Source organism: Oncorhynchus nerka, linkage group LG8 (assembly GCF_034236695.1).
Source record: "Oncorhynchus nerka isolate Pitt River linkage group LG8, Oner_Uvic_2.0, whole genome shotgun sequence".
Taxonomy (NCBI): Eukaryota; Metazoa; Chordata; class Actinopteri; order Salmoniformes; family Salmonidae; genus Oncorhynchus; species Oncorhynchus nerka.
Genome location: NC_088403.1, coordinates 50,044,274 through 50,062,908, shown reverse-complemented (window position 1 = coordinate 50,062,908; position 18,635 = coordinate 50,044,274).

The window sequence follows — 18,635 nt, the reverse complement described above, 5'->3', positions numbered from 1 at the left end:
ATACCCATAAAAACTACTATAGTAGTACTTTAAAGTATTTATACTTAAGTACTTTACACCACTGAAATGTACAAGCACAACAATATTCTGAATAAATACTTGGGAACAGGGCTATGGGGCCAGGTCAAATCTTTCATGAATTCAAACCAGACTTTATTAAGGAGAGAACCTGCAGATGTCCTCAAATAGTTGAGTTCTGATGCCTCTTCAAATTGAGGCAGTCAGTAGACTGCAGAGGGCACATCCGACCCATCTTAAGGTACATTTTTTTCACTTCTCATGCCCCGTTTCACACTAATGAAGACCCCTACCTTACTTTGGACATCCCGTTTGACACTACTGACATCCACCTCTCCACTCTGAACAGCATCAGTTTCACTGGGGAACAGTGGGAGTGGGACAGCCTTCAGGTCCCCTCCTTTACCTTGGGGCGACCCCGACCTTCTGGGTGTTGGTTGATCCTTGTCCAATGCACCTCTATCTTGGCCTGACGCTGGGGTATTGGATGTTTGGCTTTACACTGGGTCTGGAGCCTCCCCTGGGTCGGACTCCACTGAAAGAGGCACTTCCTTGGATATCGTTGGAGGGAGAGGAGGCATCGGAGGAGGAAAGATGATTTTGGCCCTTCACATGCTTTCCCTTGACAGGTTTTGCCCTTTATAACGCTGCTGGTGGGGTTGCGACTCTCAGCGAGTTCAGTGGTGCTTGGATCTGGTTGGATTTGGACACCGGGAGGGCTTGGGTGGACACTGGAGGCAGAGGTGGGTGTAACTGGGGGTGGATGCTCTTCACTGGCCTCAACTGATCCAGAGACAGGTGGAACCTTACTGGGGGTGGGGGTGATTGTGGTGAGAGGCACATTTTGGGCACAGAGGTCAGCATCTTTTTTTGTCCTGGGTTTTGTCCCTGCTTTGCCCATATGTTTTTGGAAGCCCATGAAAGCCTAGCCGTTCCAACTTTTTGTGAGTTTACCAGTTTTGTACCTAATGGGATTGCTTGACATTTCGTTGCTTTCTAAGTCATGTGGGGTAGACTTGTGGTCTTCATAACTAGAGTGATCATCAACAGTTTTGTGAGATAGAGCACTACTTTGGCTCTGATCGGCTGTTGTACTAGTGGAGGTGGGCTGGATTTCAGCAGGGGAAGATCCAACATGGCTGCCTAAGGACCTAGTTTAGCCTGGGAGCTTTATGTCCAGATCACATTCATTCTGTTTGGACCAAGAACCTTTGGGCCTTCTGTAAATTCCAGACTCAAACTTTTCGAATTTAGTCTTGAAAGGGGCTGAGCGTATTGGACCCGGTTTAGCCTCTCCAGTGGTAGAACTGACATGGACATCATTGTTGCTGGGAAGACCAGAGCTTGGCTGGATGTTATTTAGACTCACTCTGGGGAAATGGTGGTTGGGTTGGGGCTGGTTTGAATCCCTTGAAAACATGGCAGTTTTAGCATTGTTATCCTTGCAAGGCGTGTAGCTGAGAAACCAAGGCCTACTGACTCTCTGGGTAGAGCGAGGCATATCGGAGGTAGTAGTCTGCACTTCTGAAGAAGACATGAATGCAGGCTGCTTCAAACAGAAGTATCAGAAGATTGTTGGACCACACTGGAGATGGAAGTTTCAGTGATAGGCACATTCTGGATTGCAGCATTAGTGCCCTCCATCTGTAGTGAAGCAGAACTGCAGAGAGGTGCATTGAACCCCTTTGAGCAGAGACACTCTGAAGTTCTTGAATTGCCTGAGACCTGACGTAGGAGCTGTGGTCGGTGTCAGACCATACCACTTTAGGAGTAGGTTGCACTTTTCTATGTTAATTTCCACCATGTGCGGAGTCTGTATTGCTAGAGACAAGGTTATCTTCTGCGGACATAAGTTGGACTCCTCGTGGGCCTGATTTGAATGTCCTTGGGACTAGAGTATCGATTGGGCGGGGGAAGCTGTATTGGAAGCTACTCTATTCCTTGGGTCAAAGCCATACTTTTTGAATATGGATACCTACTGACAGAACCCATTTTCATGTCCCTAGGTGTACCATGGTTTATCTCCAGCCAGTACTTTGACTTTGCAGTGTTTGTGTTGATTGAAGGTCTAATAGCAGCAGAGGGTTGGTCTTCTTCACTCACGATGGGAGCCAATGTTGTCTTGGGAGCTTGATATTGGAACCCTCTGAACCCAAAGTGTGTGTTGACGTTTGTGGATCTTTCAGGTTTGTAACAGCATGTGGCTTCTCCATTCTGATCTTTGGCTCCTCCGTTGTGTGACCTCTGGCGGCTCCGTTGTGTGACTTCTGGCTCCTCCGTTTTGTGACCACTGGTTCCTCCGTTTTGTGTCCTCTGGCTCCTCCGTTTTGTGACCACTGGTTCCTCCGTTTTGTGTCCTCTGGTTCCTCCGTTTTGTAACCACTGGTTCCTCCGTTTTGTGTCCTCTGGTTCCTCCGTTTTGTGACCACTGGTTCCTCCGTTTTGTGACCTCTGGTTCCTCCGTTTTGTGACCACTGGTTCCTCCGTTTTGTGTCTCCTGGTTCCTCCGTTTTGTGACCACTGGTTCCTCCGTTTTGTGTCCTCTGGTTCCTCCGTTTTGTGTCCTCTGGCTCCTCCGTTTTGTGACCACTGGTTCCTCTGTTTTGTGACCTCTGGCTCCTCCGTTTTGTGACCTCTGGCTTCTCCGTTTTGACCTCTGGCTCCTCCGTTCTGACCTCTGGCTCCTCCGTTCTGACCTCTGGATGAGTTTCTTAGCCCAAAACAAACAGTAGCTACTCTTGGTTTTCAAAGACTGGCCACGGGCAGGACTATAAGGTGCAGTTTTTCTCTCTGCAGGCTCAGAGGTCCTTGGGTGGGTTGAGTTGCAGTGGGAGTTAAGGAAAGAACCAAACCTACTATGAGGTTGAATTCTGCTGAAAGCACTTCTAGCCTGAGTATCTACCACTTTACCAGGGGAATAGCATATAGGGCCACCTCCACTTTGGGCAAAGCTAGCACTGTCAATTATGGAAGGGTTTGGTGATACTAGTAGTATGTTGGGCTTCACTGATACTGTAGCATCTACTTTTAAAAAAAAAAGCTGATTGGCTCAAAGTTGGTGGGTGCACTTGTTCCTGTCGTCCATTTGCAGACTTAAAGGATATAGGGTACAATTGAGAGCCTATGTAGCCATAGCCGCCTTGCGACATATCAGATCTTCCCGGCCCATGAACACTGGGGTTTCCTTCACTTTGGGTAGAAGAGGAGGCACCAAATCAACTGATGGTCTTCACTCCTTCACTAGTGCCCTTATGAGTGGTTTCAGAGGTGCTAGAAGTGGGTTGGGATTCCCCTGAAGAGGTAGGAAAACAGAATGTTTCTGTACTTGGGTTTATCATTGTTGCTTACAGGGTGTTCAGCCTGTTGTGCTGGGATGGGGGTGTGTTCAATGACAGGAGACCCAAATCTGTCCTTGACAGGTTGCAAACTACTAGGGGCAACATGGCTACTTTGTATCACAGGGTTTTTGACTGACTGAAAGGTAGCGGAGGCACCCCAGGTTCTGGGGACAATTGGGCTACCTAGGCTATAAGGGTAGGTACGGTAATGGACAGTCTTTTTAGCCAGAGAGCTATTTGGGAAATCTCCTAGAATGACTGTTGGGGGGGCTAATACTACTCTCCATCAGGGGGACCCTCTCTGGTTGGCCACAATGTTGTTGGTCCCAGGTTGGATTCCTGATCTCAGGCTTAAGATCCTCTGAGCCAGGTCAGTTTGGAGACGGTTGGGGACCGGTTGACTAGGGCTAAGTCTCAGGCTGTGGCTAGGGTTGTAGAGAGGCCTCCAGCTTCTGAGCTCCTCTGTGCCTAGAGAACATCCTTTTTCCTGTACTTTTCTCCTGCTTATGGCTACAGGGAAATGAATACGATTTTTTTTAGTATTCAGACATTTATAATGAACACGTAAACGTGTTTTATGAAAATTAAGTTTCATAAAACACATTTAAGTGTTCATTATAAATGTCTGAATACTAAAACCTCAATCAACACATTAGTGATTATCAAGTTATGGTATTAATTGCCTTGCTGAATTAAATGGACAATGTGTTATAAGTAGTGCCCAGAGTTTTTTGTCCTTACATGACATTTAATATTTGTTTATAGGTCACTAATAAAGTAAGATAAGGCAGATATGGAAGTTCATTGAGCTTGTTGATGTTTTCAAACACATAGCCTAAACCATCATATCTGGTCAAGGTAAACAATTTCATGTCACAAGATATCTTGAGGTCGAGCATTGACAATTTGATAAACACAAATCACGTAAGGACACAATCAGAACAATAACCCTGTGTGCCTGGATATTGTTAAACATTTGCCCAACTCTTGTGTATTTAGGTCTATAAGACAAACAAAAACTATTTGAACTTTATGGACATAGGTCTAAATGACCCAAAACAACCTTTGCTCAATTTCTATGCAATAAGATAAGCATGATAATTCAATCAAATCAAGCTTTATTTATACAGCACATTTCAGGCATGGAAGGAGATGCAGTGTGTTTAACAGGAAAAAAATCTATAAAAACCAAATAAAAGCTGAAATATTTACTGCACAACAAACATATGGTAAAAAAATAAAAGAATTACACAAACTGAACGAAAGGCACCATAAGGAAAAGCAAAGCTATTCCAGAGGCTGGGGGGATAATAAGTAAAGGCTGCCTCTACATGCCTCTTGATCCGGGGCTTTAGGATAGTTAAAAGGCCAGTATCAGAGGACCTGAGGGACCTACTGGGTACATAACTTAAAAGCATGTCTGACATGTATTGGGGTGCACAATCATGGATTGATTTAAAATCAATAGAAGAATCTTCTAATGAATTATAAAATTCACAGGCAGCCAGTGCAGAGATCTTAAAACCCGTGTCATATGTGCTCTCCATCTGGTCTTGGTCAGTACCCGTGCTGCAGCATTCTGTATGTTTTACAGTGCAGAGATCTTAAAACCTGTGTAATGTGTGCTCTCCATCTGGTCTTGGTCAGTACCCGTGCTGCAGCATTCTGTATGTTTTACAGTGCAGAGATCTTAAAACCCGTGTAATGTGTGCTCTCCGTCTGGTCTTGGTCAGTACCCGTGCTGCAGCATTCTGAATGTTTTGCAGTTGATCAATGGCTTTCTTGGGTCTTCCAGAGAGACATCAGAGACTGTAACATTCTTTTTTTCACGGAAACATGGCTTACTTGAGACACGCTATCAGAGTCAGTACAGCCACCTGGTTTCTTCACGCATCGCGTCGACAGGAACAAGCATCTCTCTGGTAAGAAGAAAGGCAGGGGTGTATGCCTTAAGAGAATTCTCTTGTGTATCTATTCTCCGTCGTGTATATTCCCCCCAAGCAGACACATTGACAGCCCTAAAAGAACTTCATTCAACTCTATGTAAACTAGAAACCACATATCCTGAGGCTGCATTTATTGTAGTTATGGATTTTAACAAGGCTAATCTGAAAACAAGGCTTCCTAAATTCTATCAGCACATCGATTGCGCAACCCTGGCTGGCAAAACACTAGATCATTGTTATTCTAACTTCCGCGACGCATATAAGGCCCTCGCCCTCCTCTCTCTCTCTCTCTCTCTCTCTCTCTCTATATATATATATATATATATATATATATATATATATATATATATATACACTAAACAGTAAACAGTACGGGAAACAAAATCGAACCTTGTGGAACGCCACATGTGATATGTATTATCTTAGTTATGTTCACCAAGGGTGACAAAAACTCTTGATCGTTTAAATACAATTGAAGTCAGAAGTTTACATACAGTTTGGTTGGAATCATTAAAACTAGTTTTCAACCACTCCATACATTTCTTGTTAACAAACTAAAGTTTTGGCAAGTCGGTTAGGACATCTACTTTGTGCATGACACAAGTAATTTTTCCAACAATTGTTTACAGACAGATTATTTCACTTATAATTCACTGTATCACAATTCCAGTGGGTCGGAAAATTCCAGGAAATGATGTCATGGCTTTAGAAGCTTCTGATAGGCTACTTGAAATAATTTGAGTCAATTGGAGGTGTACCTGCGGATGTATTTCAAGGCCTACCTTCAAACTCAGTGCCTCTTTGCTTGACATCATGGAATAATCCAAATAAATCAGCCAAGACCTCAGAATTTTTTTTGTAGACCTCCACAAGTCTGCTTCATCCTTGGGAGCAATTTCCAAATGCCTGAAGGTACCACGTTTATCTGTACAAACAATAGTACGCAAGTATAAACACCATGGGACCACGGAGCCGTCATAACGCTCCGGAAGGAGACGTTCGTCTCCTAGAGATGAACGTACGTTGGTGCGAAAAGTGCAAATAAATCCCAGAACAATAGCAAAGGACCTTGTGAAGATGCTGGAGGAAACAGGTAGGTACAAAAGTATCTATATCCACAGTAAAACGAGTCCTACATCGACATAACCTGAAAGGCCGCTCAGCAAGGAATAAGCCACTGCTCCAAAACCGCCATAAAAAAGCCAGACTACAGTTTGCAACTGAACATGGGGACAAAGATCGTAATTTTTGGAGAAAACAAAAATAGAACTGTTTGGCCATAATGGCCATCGTTATGTTTGGAGGAAAAAGGGGGAGGCTTGCAAGCCGAAGAACACCATTCCAACCGTGAAGCACGGGGGTGGCAGCATCATGTTGTGGGGGTGCTCTGCTGCAGAAGGTACTGGTGCACTTCATAAAATAGATTGCATCATGAGGAAAGAAAAGGATGTGGATATATTGAAGCAAAATCTCAAGACATCAGTCAGGAAGTTAAAGCTTGGTCGCAAATGGGTCTTCCAAATGGACAATGACCCCAAGCATGCTTCCAAAGGTTTTGCAAAATGGCTTAAGGACAACAAAGTCAAGGTATTGGAGTGGCCATTACAAAGCCCTGACCTCAATCCCATAGAAAATTAGTGGGCAGAACTAAAAAAGCATTTCTGAGCAAGGAGGCCTACAAACCTGACTCAGTCACACCAGCTCTGTCAGGAGGAATGGGCCAAAATGTATCCAACTTATTGTGGGTAGCTTGTGGAAGGCTACCTGAAACGTTTGACCCAAGTTAAACAATTTAAAGGCAATACTACAGAATACTAATTGAGGGTATGTAAACTTCTGACCCACTGGGAAGAAATAAAAGGTGAAATAAATCATTCTCTGTACTATTATTCTGACATTTCACATTCTTAAAATAAAGTGGTGATTCTAACTGACCTAAGACAGGGAATTTTTAACCTAAGTGTATGTAAACTTCCAACTTCAACTGTAGGTTTGCGGGGGTAGGATTTATCAGGGCATCAATGGTTGAGAAGAGCAATCTTCGAATTATTCTGATTAATAGAGATCAAGTTACAAAAATGAGCCCATCTGGCATTTCCATACTTCACAAAAATATAAACGCAACATATAAAGTGTTGGTCCCATGTTTTACGAGCTGAAAGAAAAGATCACGGGAATACGTCCAACTGGCCTCACGACCGCTGATATGGCGTCCTGTGGGCGAGCAGTTTGCTGATTTCAACGTTGTGAACAGAGTGCCCCATGGTGGCGGTGGGGTTATGGTATGGGCAGGCATACGTTACAGACCACGAACCCAATTGCATTTTATCAATGGCAATTTCAACGCACAGAGATAATGTGAGAAGATCCTGAGGCCCATTGTCGTGCCATTAAATTACCTCATGTTTCAGCATGATAATGCATGGCCCCATGTTGCATCTCTATACAATTCCTGGAAGCGGAACATTTCCCAGTTCTTCCATGGCCTGCATACTCACCAGACATGTCATGCATTGAGCATGTTTGGGATGCTCTGGATTTACGGGTACGACAGCGTGTTCCAGTTCCCGCCAATATCTAGCAACTTCACACAGCCATTGAAGAGGAGTGGGACAACATTCCACAGGCCACAATCAAAAGTCTGATCAACTCTATGTGAAGGAGATGTGTCGCACTGCATGTTGCAAATTGTGGTTTTCTGATCAACGCCCCCACGTTTTTTTAAAGATATATGTGACCAACAGATGCATATCTGTATTCCCAGTCATGTGAAATCCATAGATTAGGGTCTAGCGAATGTATTTCAATTGACTGATTTCCTTATATGAACTGTAACTCAGTAAAATCTTTGAAATTGTTGCATTTATATTTTTGTTCAGTTTAATTGACTTGTTATATATGCCAAGTTGCTCTCCAGTGGTGGAAAAAGTACTCAATTGTCATACTTGAGTAAAAGTAAAGATACCTTAATAGAAAATGGCTGAAGTAAAAGTGGAAGTCAGCCAGTAAAATACTACTTGAGTAAAAGTCTAAAACTATTTGGTTTTAAATATACTTACAGTAAGTATTCAAAGTAAATGGAATTGCTCAAATGTACTTAAGTATCAAAAGTAAAAGTGTAAACCATTTCAAATTCCTTATTTTAAGCAAACCAGACAGCACAATGTTCTTTTTTGACGTACTATGTAGCCAGGGGCACACTCCAACAACTCAAGACATACTGTAATTTACAAATGAAGCATTTGTGTTTAGTGAGTCCGCCAGTGTGCCCCTGGCAGCAAGGATGACCAGGGATGTTCTCTTGATAAGTGTGTGAATTGGACAATGTTCCTGTCAAAATGTACTTTTGTGTGTCAGGGAAAAGAGGACATTATTTTCTTTAGGAATGTAGTGAAGTAAAAGTGAAAATTGGCAAAAAATATAAATAGTAAAGTACAGATACCCCAAAAAACGACTTAAGTAGTACTCTAAAGTATTTGTACACCACTGTTGCTCTCAGAATATCATAATGGTCCTGCAACTTTGACTTTCTCCACTTCCACTCTGCCTTTCTACAATTTCTCTTTAATTGATTAGTTTCCTCACTCATCCAAGGGGCTCTCCATTTGGATGTGTCCTTCCTCAGAGAGTAATAGGATACGGCATGTGTCAAAATTGATTGATTGCTGACCTTATGACCTGATGACGTGTACTGAATATGTGCCCCCGCCCCGCCCCCCCTGTTCGTATGGTCATGTGTTAGAGGGTGTTTGAACTTTTGGGGCCCATGCCCCCCCTCCACCCCCCAGTTTTATCTCCCTTATGGTTGTTATCTATGAAGCAGGAATGTCTGGGGCTATAGATAGCGCTGGGACATAGGCATTATAAATGTCCAGAACAAGCCATTTTTAAGACCTGAATATGTGTGTGTGTGTGTGGGTGTGTGTGAGAAATAAGGAATGTGTGTGGGTGTGTGTGTGTGTTAGAAACAAGGTCCCTTGGGCATTGTGTCCATTTCAGGCTTTAAACAACAATTAAACAGCCATCTAAATAATGTTTCTCAGCCTAGTTTCCTATTGAGTTCTCTTTATATGTACAGGCACAGAGCTTCCAGATGGCTCCAGCCTAAGTTTTCAGTGCATGTACACACGGGGAGATTAGAACCCCAAAGAAAAGATCCTAAAGGTACTTTCAGATTCAGGTTTATCATGACAGCCGGAAAGGCATTTACTTATGGCTAAACAGCTTCTACACAGTTTATTAATTAATGCTGTGGGATGAAATTAGGTGTTTCTAGGAGGTCTTAAACAGATCTACAGTGAAACAAACATGTACACTTTACACACATATTTATTGACTTTTAAAAAGACCACAGTAACTTGACAGAATTTGTGCAAAGGCAACGAAATCTGCTAGGGGATATTAAATGTACAACAGTAGTATTCTGTAACAAGCAATACGTGTTAAACATAAGGGACATGCAATCATGACAGCTGCTTTATGAAAGGCCTTTACTTATGGCTAAACAGCTTCTACACAGCTTATTAATCCATGCTGTGGGATGAAATTAGGTGTTTCTAGGAGGTCTTAAACAGATCTACAGTGAAACAAACATGTACACTTTACACACATATTTATTGACTTTTAAAAAGACCACAGTAACATGACAGAATTTGTGCAAATGCGAGAAATCGGCTAGTAGATATTAAATGTACAACAGTAGTATTCGGTAACAAGCAATACGTGTTAAACATGAGGCACAGGCAATCATGACAGCCTCTTTATGAAAGGCCTTTAACTATGGCTAAACAGTTTTCTACACATCTTATTCATTAATGATGTGGGCATACCCAGGATTTACAGGCAGGACGTTTGATCTACACAGGGAGGGAAAACTTACGGAGTTATGATGGAGCGGGCAGCGTCTTTGAGTTGGTGAATTCTAAACGAATAATGGTCTTGTAGCTCCCTTCAGTAACCACGAGCACAACCGTTCCATGATTTTAACTGAGTTTCAGTGAGAATTATCCCCTTCAGTGAGAACTATAAAGTAAATAAAAAATACAGTTAAGCACACTCTTACAACATTATCTTAGGAGTGACTTATTAGCTTGGTATAACTCTGAAGTGCTTACATACATAACAGTTTAACCGGCGTTATAACGGGTTCAGATTAAACACATGAATAAAGGAAAAAAATACCTCATTGGCTGCTTATTACAGAAGGGAGGAAATCAAACTTCACACTTATTATTCCTGGCATGAATTCGACTTCATCCTAACATACACTCTTCAACCTTTATGAACTACACCCGATGACATGAAAACTTAGCTAACGAGCGCAGGATTGCCTTCCCTACAAAAGTGTGTTGCTACAATAAGGATCCCCAGTTACAACAGTATTAGCTACGTAGTTCCGCTTGTATTATCATTTTCCCCGCACAGCGGACACATAAACAATACAAACAAAAGACAACGACATAACCTGTAAGTCTAACTGTCAGTTACAGGTCGGGGCTAACAGGACCCTTTATCTGTAAGAAATAGTAAACATTTTGGAATTATAACATGTGTTAAAATGTAGGTACTAAATATTTTGAATTAAATCACTGGTTTTAAAAATGTATCTCACGCTTTAACGATAGGGGAAGAGGTAATTTCATATTTCGTTTTAGGGGGGGTTATTAACTTTATGGAAAACAATATTCACACAAACAACACCGCTTAGAGCAGCTTGGAGATTATTAGCCATGTAAGCGGGGAGCAAAAGAGCGGATTTAACCAACTCTGTACAAACCCCGACACGGGGTATGATAACTCTGACGCATACGTCTAATGATTATTGTAGATGTTTACAACTGAGGGAGTTGACAGTAGGTCAATGAGATGTATAAAGGCAAATTGACATAACGGACCTCAAAGACCAACAGCCTACTTAATAATATAGAATGCAGGGGTGTGTAATGAACATGTAACCATTATAAAACTAAAACAAAAAAAACTAAAATGTCTCGAAACACACACATAGTTAGGGACAGAACGTGGAGCATATACTTTAACACTGTTACCACAGCTTTAGCGCAAACCCACAGCCCCGAATATTTAGCTGCCAGGACAGATTAAAAAAGAGATGTGAATAAGGGAATCCCTCCTAATAGATATTTCTGAAGGCTACTGGACATAGGTGATTGGGAAGCGACTGTTAGACGTAGATTCTCAGAAGCAATTTATAGTCTTTCCTACAATGGTATGTTATAAAGTTTGTAATAATGTACAACTGTAGGTCTCCAATGTTTTTACATAAAAACACTAATGATGCATGTTTAAATAGTAGTACAATTTGGTAATTAATTCGAACATGTCTTTAAAAAGTTAGTACTATATATTTTGGGTCTTAAATCAATGGTTTTAAAACAGTATCTTACCCTTTAACGAAGGGAAAATGTCCTTTCCAGCCATCAACCACGTCTGCCACGAAGAAAAAAATACAGAAAATCGGGTGCGTGCGTGCGCGGTACAACTGTAGGCCTCCAATGTTTTTACATAAAATACTAATGATTCTTGTTTAAATAGTAGTACAATTTGGTCATTAATTCTAACACGTCTTTAAAACGTATGTACTAAAATATTTTGGAATTAAATCACTGGTTTAAAAAATGTATCTCACCCTTTAACGATAGGAAAATGTCCTTTCCCGACATCACCCCGGTCTGTCACGAAGAAAAAAGACACGGAAAATCAGGGTGCGTGCATGAGTGTGCGTGTGACGGAGCAGCAGGAGTGTGTGTGTGTGTGTGTGTTTGTTTAAAAAACAAAGGGTGTGGGTGTGTGTTCAACAGGGGCCCAAGCATGTAGCCCCATTCTATCTGTAGAGAATCGTTTGAAACCAAGGTGTGCACTATCATGCATAAGGCATGTCGAGATATCAGCCGACCACCCGGGGTTAAACATAGATACCTCTAATCTGCGGCCGGGGACCCCCCCACCCCGGTTGCAGACAGAATGTCACGACATCCCCTCCTGTTGTTTGAATTCATAGCCTTTGTTCTCTAAACCAAATATCCTGTATCGGAGGAACCGATGAAACAGACAGTATTAGGTCTTTTTGTATGAAAGGTCTACGAACGTTGGAACATCTACAACTATTGAAGATGCAAAAAGGGGTTTTCAGAAAAACATTTGATTTGCAGATATGTATTATTATAAAAATAATATAACATTATTATCATAATCTAAAACACTTTAAAGGAGCTCTAATTCAAACATGCAAGGATATATATATATATATATATATATATATATATATATATGATACCCACTTTAAAACTGTTGCTGCAAAATCACTTCTCAATGGGTGTACATTTCAAGCTTTCAACAACAATAAACCAACCAGCTCAATAATGTTTCTCAGACTTACACACTGTTGAGTTTTCCTAGTTAGTAAAGAAACAACCACTAAGTCAAAACGACACGAATTGCCATTATTTTAGTTAACAGCCACCCATGGTTGAATGTGGTACTTTTTCTTTGTACATGCACCAAGCCTCCAAGGGGGGTGACAACCGTATTCCTAATGAGAAATATAGTCTAATAAAACAAATGTCTGCATAATGAAAGACATGGAAACTGTAGCCAACAATGTATTTTGAGCTGTTTTAAACGGGGATATTGTCAGTAAGGTCACAAACTAACAATAGACAATAGTTATTGTGGGCGGTTTAGGGTTAAAATATAGGGGAAGTGACCAAATCTCTAACATTCCTGACCCTTCCCCTATATTTTAACCCTAAACCGCCCACAATAACTATTGTCTATTGTTAGTTTGTGACCTTACTGACAATATCCCCGTTTAAAACAGCTCAAAATACATTGTTGGCTACAGTTTCCATGTCTTTCATTATGCAGACATTTGTTTTATTAGACTATATTTCTCATTAGGAATACGGTTGTCACCCCCCTTGGAGGCTTGGTGTAACAATACAGAGGCGGATGCAAGATGCAAGCAACGATGGTTTAATGAATACAGGTTACAGCAGCAACAGGACAGACAGACTGTACTCCGACCCAGGGACTAGGGCGCATCCTCCTATGTGAGCGTGCTGAGAAACCCAGGGGAGAGTGTCCGGATGGGTAGGAAGGAGCACAGCAGATAATCCACACAAGGGCGGCGAGAGATGAGCATGGACACACGAAACAACCTCAGGGAGTAACAACGATCTGACAACAAGAAACACTGGTTACAGAACATATAAAGGGAAGATAAGTGATTCCAGCTGGCGCAGACAATCAGGCCGAGATTGGGAACCACGCCCACACAAACACGGGAGAGAGAGAGAGAGAGAGAAAGAGAAAAGGAAGCAGTGGATTCATGAACCGTGACAATACCCCCCTAGGAACGCCTCTTGGCGTTCCCAGGCGAATTTACCTGTCGATTGAAATCATCGATAAGGGAGTGATCCAGAATGTCCCTAGCAGGTACCCAACTTCTCTCCTCCGGGCCGTAACCCTCCCAGTCCACCAGGTACTGGAATCCGCGTCCCCTCCTTCTAGAGTCCAAAATACGATTGACAGAAAAGGTGGGTTCCCCATCAACAAGTCGTGGCGGCGGGGGAACCGGGACCGGTGGGTTAATGCGTGCCTGAAACACAGGTTTTATTTTAGACACATGAAAGGTAGGATGAATTCTCCTATACGCCGGAGGAAGCTGGAGCCGGACCGCCACCGGACTAATGATCCTGGTGACTTTGAACGGGCCGATAAATTTGGGGGCAAGCTTGTTCGAAACGGATCGGAGTGGAATGTTCTTAGTAGAAAGCCACACTCTTTGGCCAACGACGTATACCGGAGGCTTCGACCGGTGGCGATCGGCCTTAGTCTTGGTGCGCGAAGAGTCTCACGGGCTCTGCTCCATGCGTGACGGCACCTCTGGATGAAAGCGTGAGCGGAGGGAACAGACACCTCGGACTCCGTACTGGGAAAGATAGGTGGCTGGTAACCTAAACTACACTCAAACGGAGAGAGACCCGTGGCTGCCACTGGCAACGAATTGTGAGCGTACTCAACCATAGAGAGTTGTTGACTCCAGGAAGAGGGATTCTTAGAAACCAAACATCGCAACACTCTCTCCAAATCTTGGTTGGCCCTCTCCGCTTGACCGTTGCTCTGGGGATGAAACCCTGAAGACAGGCTGACACTCGCTCCCAGTAACCTACAAAACTCTTGCCAAAACTTGGACACAAATTGGGGCCCCTGTCAGAAACTACGTCCATCGGCAGACCATGTAAGCGAAAGACGTGATCCACGACAGTTACCGCTGTCTCCTTGGCAGATGGTAATTTAGGCAAGGGAATAAAATGAGCCGCCTTCGAGAACCGGTCCACCACGGTCAAAACAACCGTCTTGCCCTGGGAGGGCGGGAGGGCGGTAACAAAATCTAGCGCGATGTGGGACCAGGGTCTCGAAGGGACCGACAGCGGTTGGAGTAACCCATCTGGGGGTCGATTAGAAGTCTTCCCAGTGGCACAAACCGAGCAAGCCAAGACAAAACTGTGAATGTCACGAGCCATCAGTGGCCACCAAAAGCGTTGCTTAACCAAAAAGCTAGTGCGACTGACTCCTGGATGACACGCTACGTTGGAGCAATGCCCCCACCGAATAACATCGGACCGACACCCCTCCGGCACAAACAACCGATTAGGGCGGGCAACCGGGCGGAGGCGTTACCCCTTCTAAGGCCGTTTTGACCTCGATTCAACCTCCCATGTGAGTGTGGAGACCACTAGGGTCCCGGGTAGGATGCACTCGGGAGTGGATGGGCGTTCGGAATGGTCAAAAATGCGAGAAAGGGAATCGGGTTTGACATTCTTGGAACCCGGGCGATACGAGAGAGAGAAGTCAAAACGTCCGAAAAGAGTGCCCACCGCGCCTGCCTGGAGTTGAGTCGCTTGGCGGTTCTGATATATTCCAAATTTTTGTGATCAGTCCAAACTAAAAAAGGTACCCCGAACCCTCTAACCAATGGCGCCACTCCTCCAGTGCTAACTTCACTGCCAACAACTCTCTGTTGCCAATGTCGTAGTTGCGTTCCGCAGGGTGATAACCGATGGGAAAGGAACGCGCAAGGGTGCATCTTGTCGTCAGAAGAGGAACGTTGGGAAAGTACCGCACCTACCCCCACCTCTGAAGCGTCCACCTCCACCACGAACTGACGCGAGGGATCGGGAGCTATGAGGATGGGAGCCGAAACAAAGCGGCTCTTGAGTTTGACGAATGCAGCCTCGGCTGTATCGGACCACCTGAACGTCACTCTGGGGGAGGTTAAGGCGGTAAGAGGAGCGACTATCTGGCTAAAGTTGCGAACGAAACGCCGGTAGAAATTGGCGAATCCCAGAAACCTCTGTAGGGCCTTACGGGAATCTGGGCTTGGCCAATCCACCACAGCCTTAACCTTGTCAGGATCCATGCGAATACCTTCAGTCGAGACGATGTAACCTAGGAATGGAACGGATTGTGCATGAAAATGCATTTCTCCGCCTTGACAAAAAGTCCATTCTCCAACAACCTCTGAAGCACTCGTCTGACGTGCTGAACGTGTTCCTGGAGAGAAGAAGAAAAATCAGTATGTCATCCAGGTAAACATATATGAACTGATCAATCATATCTCTCAGCACGTCATTTACGAGTGCCTGGAAAACCGCTGGGGAGTTGGATAGCCCAAAAGGCATGACCAAATATTCAAGTGCCCTCTGGGGGTGTTAAACGCGGTCTTCCATTCGTCCCCCCTTATGCGAACCAAATGATATGCATTACGTAAATCCAACTTAGTGAACACGGATGCTCCCTGTAACCTTTCAAAGGCTGAGGACATCAACGGTAAGGGATAGGTATTCTTCACTGTGATGTTATTCAACCCACGGTAATCAATGCAAGGACGCAGAGATCCGTCCTTCTTCTCCACAAAGAAGAACCCCGCCCCGCTGGAGAAGAGGAAGGACGAATGAATCCAGATGCCAGAGAACCAGAGATGTATCTCTCCATAGCCTCCCTCTCAGGAACAGAGAGTGAATATAACTTGCCTTTAGGCGGAGACTCACCTGGCAATAATTCTATTGCACAGTCATAGGGACGATGCGGAGGAAGAGAAGCAGCACGGGACTTACTGAACACCTCCTTCAGGTCGAGGTATTCAACGGGCACGTTAGACAAATCCACCGCCTCCTCTAGAAACACAGAATCAGACACAGACGAACAAGCAGACACTAAACAGGACTCAAGACATTTGTTACTCCACATGGATATAGAATTATGACCCCAGTCAACTCTGGGGTTGTGTTGGGTGAGCCAAGGGTGGCCGAGAACTAATGGTGCAAGGGGTGAGTCCATGAGTAGAAATGATAGTGTCTCAGTGTGATTGCCAGAAGTGATGAGTGTGATAGGTTCAGTGGTGTGAGAAATGTTGGGTAGTTCTTGACCATTGAGAGCGTTGACGGATATCTTGTGCGTGAGTGAGGTGATAGGAATCTGGAGTTTGTGAGCGAGCTTGAAGTCCATGAAATTACCCTCTGCTCCTGAGTCCAGTAAGGCTTGGGTGTCGTGTGTGTGGTTGGCCCATCTTAGTCTTACCGGGAGGAGAGTAGATGATGAGGTCTTCTCTGTGGTGACACCACCCGATAGTAGCCTCATTCTTACTACCGGGCCTAATCTTTTACCGGGCAGGAGTAGATAAAGTGGCCCGCTCTACCACAGTAGAGACAGAGTCCTTGGGATCTCCGCCTCTCCCTCTCTTCCCGGGAGAGGCGAGCTCTCCCCAGCTGCATGGGTTCGTGAGCGGAGGCTGAACTGGCCGTGTTCCCGCCGCTGGCATGCCAGCCCTCCGTGTCGTTATACGGTCTGTTAGGGCATGCTCGGCGGCCAACACGACTCAGACGAGCGTCGACCCTCAAGGCTAGTTCCACTAGTCCATTTAAACTCCTGGGAAGGTCCAGAACATAAATCTCCAGCCCATGCAGGAACATGTCCCACTGCGCCTCCTCGTTCCACTGACACTCTGCGGCCAGAGTGCGGAATTGGATGGAGTATTCCGATACTGAACGGTCTCCTTGGCGAAGGTCAGCGAGTAGTCTGGCCGCCTCCCTACCCGCCACGGCCCGATCGAAGACCCTTCTCATCTCATCGGAGAGTGTCTGGAAAGAGGTGCAGCATGGGTCCTGGTTCGCCCACACCGCCGTTCCCCAAAGAGCCGCTTTGCCTGATAGCAGTGTGAGTACGAATGCTACCTTAGACTGTTCACGGTTGAAGGTCCGTGGCTGCAACGAGAAATGCATGGAACATCTCGTAAGAAAAGCTCTGCAATAGTCAGGATCACCTGAATAACCCTCTGGTGTCGGTAGCCGTGGCTCTAGCTGGGAATCCGGCTCTGGCGGGGCGGGTTGAACTGCCGGTGTAGGTGGCGCAGCGAGACCCCTCAGATGTTGTAATTGTTGGGTCAGCTGGGATACCTGCGTCGCAATGGCTTGTACTTCCCGACCTGTGCTGGAGATGTTCTCCTCTTGTTGATCCATTCTCGTGATACTACGGAAATGAATTCGGTCAGACTCGTTGAACTCGCTGCATCCATGGTCTGGTCAGATCGTTCTGTAACAATACAGAGGCGGATGCAAGATGCAAGCAACGATGGTTTAATGAATACAGGTTACAGCAGCAACAGGACAGACAGACTGTACTCAGACGGAATCCGACCCAGGGACTAGGGCGCATCCTCCTATGTGAGCGTGCTGAGAAACCCAGGGGAGAGTGTCCGGATGGGTAGGAAGGAGCACAGCAGATAATCCACACAAGGGCGGCGAGAGATGAGCACGGACACACGACACAACCTCAGGGAGTAACAACGATCTGACAACAAGAAACACTGGTTACAGAACATATAAAGGGAAGATAAGTGATTCCAGCTGGCGCAGACAATCAGGCCGAGATTGGGAACCACGCCCACGCAAACACGGGAGAGAGAGAGAGAGAGAGAGAGAGAGAGAGAAAAGGAAGCAGTGGATTCATGAACCGTGACACTTGGTGCATGTACAAAGAAAAAGTACCAAATTCAACCATGGGTGGCTGTTAACTAAAATAATGGCAATTCGTGTCGTTTTGACTTAGTGGTTGTTTCTTTACTAACTAGGAAAACTCAACAGTGTGTAAGTCTGAGAAACATTATTGAGCTGGTTGGTTTATTGTTGTTGAAAGCTTGAAATATACACCCATTGAGAAGTGATTTTGCAGCAACAGTTTTAAAGTGGGTAATCGTATCATATATATATATATATATATATATATATATATATATATATATATATATATATAT